Source organism: Megalobrama amblycephala, linkage group LG11 (genome assembly GCF_018812025.1).
Source record: "Megalobrama amblycephala isolate DHTTF-2021 linkage group LG11, ASM1881202v1, whole genome shotgun sequence".
In the NCBI taxonomy this organism is placed as follows: domain Eukaryota; kingdom Metazoa; phylum Chordata; class Actinopteri; order Cypriniformes; family Xenocyprididae; genus Megalobrama; species Megalobrama amblycephala.
Window position 1 is genome coordinate 14,773,753 of NC_063054.1, and position 3,277 is coordinate 14,777,029.

At 31.5% G+C, this 3,277-nt stretch overlaps 1 long non-coding RNA gene across 2 annotated transcripts in view; it reads right to left on the reverse strand.

Annotated features, from left to right (window-relative positions):
- LOC125277778 overlaps positions 1 to 1,182 on the reverse strand; it is a 15,593-nt gene extending 14,411 nt beyond the window's left edge. For both annotated transcript variants that reach the window (XR_007186986.1, XR_007186985.1), the window contains exon 1: positions 1,114 to 1,182. This is a non-coding gene — a long non-coding RNA (uncharacterized LOC125277778). The remainder of the gene's footprint in view (positions 1 to 1,113) is intronic.
- Between the last annotated feature and the right edge of the window lie 2,095 nt (positions 1,183 to 3,277).

The following is a 3,277-nucleotide window of genomic DNA, read 5'->3' on the forward strand; positions in this document are numbered from 1 at the left end:
AAATACAAAAAACATAACAATCAGCAATCAGTCTTACAATATAACAAATGACAATCTGCAACTGTAAATATTAACCATGATGACAAAAAATAAAGTATAACAAAAATAAGCACACTATCTATCTATCTATCTATCTATCTATCTATCTGACAATATATTATAACACATAACTATCTGCAAATTTGAAGGCAAAACAAAATGACAAAATACAAAAAAGCATAACAACAATCAGCAATCAATCAATCTGTCTGACAATATAACAAATGACAATCTGCAACTGTAAATATTAAACAGGATGACAAAAAATAACGTATAACAAAAATAAGCACACTATCTATGCATCTCTTTAGAGCCTGACCCGAAAGTGCCAAACAACCAATATAGGCCTAATATGCAATTACAGTATTTTTTTAAAAAAAATTGCTTTAGGTCAATTCTCACAAGCGTTACATTTTCAAAACTCTTAGCACTACAGTTTTCGACTGTGTTAGTACAATACACAAAATTACCAAGTATCCTTTTTACTTTTCTAATGTGGCATCTGCATCTAATGTGGCACAGCCTGTGTTACTGTAATTGTTTCAGCAACAAGGGTGATTTGAAACATATATCTTGCATTGTTTGCTATTAAATGAACTGATTGTTAAAAGTTCTAAATTGAAAGATGTTCATGTGTATGTTTCAGTGATTAAACCAAATGTTCTCATTACATATTACATTAATCTTGTGTTTTGAAACAATGATTTATGTGGACTGAAAATGTATAACTGTAATGAAAGAAAGCATGGGATCAGGTTTTAAAAGAATAACTAGTTTGGATTTTTGAAAGAGTTTTGAAAAGGTACACCTGACTTGTAAAAATAGTACCAAAGCGAATAAAAAAACTGTATTAAACCGAGAGAAATTATCAACAACCTAGTAATCTGCAATCTAAATATCTATCCATCTCGAGTGCCATGGAAGCAACTAATAATGCGCGAGAAACTGCCTGTAGCTAAAACAGATGCACGTTGGACATCTTATAAAGACACGCCCTCTTTACAGAATGTCATTATGTAGGATAAAGACATGCTCCTCAAACTTATCTATGCATAGATATATACAGCTTTCTACCTTTGATGTCAGACGCGCGATGTACACCTCTCTGCACACTGCATTTACTCATCGAACGCTCTGACTTATAAAGCGCTGACTGCTAATGACGTCATAATAGAGACGCCACGGCGCCAGAATTGTTTTTTTTTTTTAAATTCAACTTTCAGAAAAAAACAAACAATGATACATAGGCTATAGCAGATCTTATACCGTACAGGGTAAAACATTAAATTCTAATGTCTTTTTTTTTTCAGTGTGAGAGAGGTTTTCATACACTGATTATTAGTAGGCTAATTGAATTCAACGAGTCATAAAATATTTTAAGATATTTGGCGCCAAAATTCCTAAGTATGTAAATGGTTGTTGATAGTTGTTGCTTCAGTAAAATAGATACACTTTTTATCATGTGTGAATGTCACATTTAAAACTGTTTTGGAACCATGATGTTACCATGACATTTATTTTTGCTACTATTCATATGACTTTTATATATAGATTGTTTTACTCTTGTGCTAGACCTAGACTTTAAATCTAAAACTATGAAAATTCATTGTAAAACTGTGATAAACTGAAAATTAATAAACATAAAGCATTTTTATAGCCTATTTATTAAGTGAAAATGATTTCTATCAATTATTTTAATTACATCAGACTGCACATTTTTGACAAGATTAATTAAAAAAGTTTGTTTCCCAGTTACCAAAGAGCCAACAAAATTAAATGAGGTGAACAGAATAAATAAAAACAAGGTCAATTTCACGTAAAAACATTTTTATTCTGCTATGATGTAAGTTTATCAAATTATGCAAAAATAAAAACATTTAAAAAACGTTAAAAAAAAGATCATTTGTTTGTATTTAATATAAAATTATTTGTTTGTATACACATTAGCCTTAGCAAGACTCTTAGCAACATTAGCCTTAGCAACACTGAATATTATCAAAAACAATACATAGCCTAATTTGTCTCCCAATTATTATTAAATATAAATAATAAATTGTGCATAAAATATGTTTGCTTCATGCAACTGAGATGTTTTATTTAGCCCAACATTTAGAGATCTAATGTGAAGATTATATCAATTACAACAACAACACAATTATTACATTTGTTATATAACTAGAAATAGTTGTGTAACTAATTACTAAACAATTCTATACTGAGGCTGCTAACATAAAATACTTAACTGCTTAAAGATACATAAAATAACTTGCATTTAAAGCACACATGAAAACTTTTTTTTCTCCAGCATGGTACAATGTTCAATCTACAGATGCTTGATATATGTATGTACACATACAAATACACAGTTAAAAAAATGTTAAAATGTTCTCAATTAAAAAGCACTTAAACACTAATTTGTTCAGATACAAACTCTCTTTATATGCAAAATTTAATTTAAAAAATGATGCCTTCCTTAAAATTAAAAGGTACAGTTTACTTCACCTCTGTAGAACAGAGCATCAAGACACCATTATATAGTAGGCATAAAGTGATAGCCAGTCTGAAAGTTTCAGTGGCCTCTTCATCCTCAGTGAGCCCAGAACCAAAGAGAAAAAAAGAAAGAAAAAAGTTTGAGGATCCTAATCCAGAGATGGAGGAGAGGGAAGACACCAAACACTTCAAACACAAACATAGCTTTATTATTTTGTATTATCTCACTTCTAAATGTATACAGAATGTAAACACAGCTCATGGATACATAAGTCATGTCCTGAGTTTCAATTGTGATCAAACACAAGCCATCTGTAATCTTGAAGTAATCCTAAAATAACCTGATTACATTTTTCAGGTGTGTTTGATTAGAACAGGTGCAGGCCATCGTCTCTCCTCCCTCTCTGTTGCTTCTCGCTCTCTCTCAGCCTCCCTCTCCTCCATCTTCTGGATTAGGTCCTTCAGCTTTCTCAGACGCAATGCTGATGTTTTCCAGCTGCTGTTTGAGAGTCACTGGTTTAACACTGTGATACACGGCCTGGAACAACAGTTACAAAACCCCTGCTTTCATCATGTATTCATAACGGATTCCAAACTGTTTTCACGCTTATAACGTTAAAGGAATAGTTCACCCAAAAATGAAAATGATCCCATAATTTACTCACCCTCAAGCCATCTTAGTTGTATTTGACCTTCTTCTTTCAGCCAAACACAATCAGAGTTATATTTAAAAAATATCCTGGCTGTT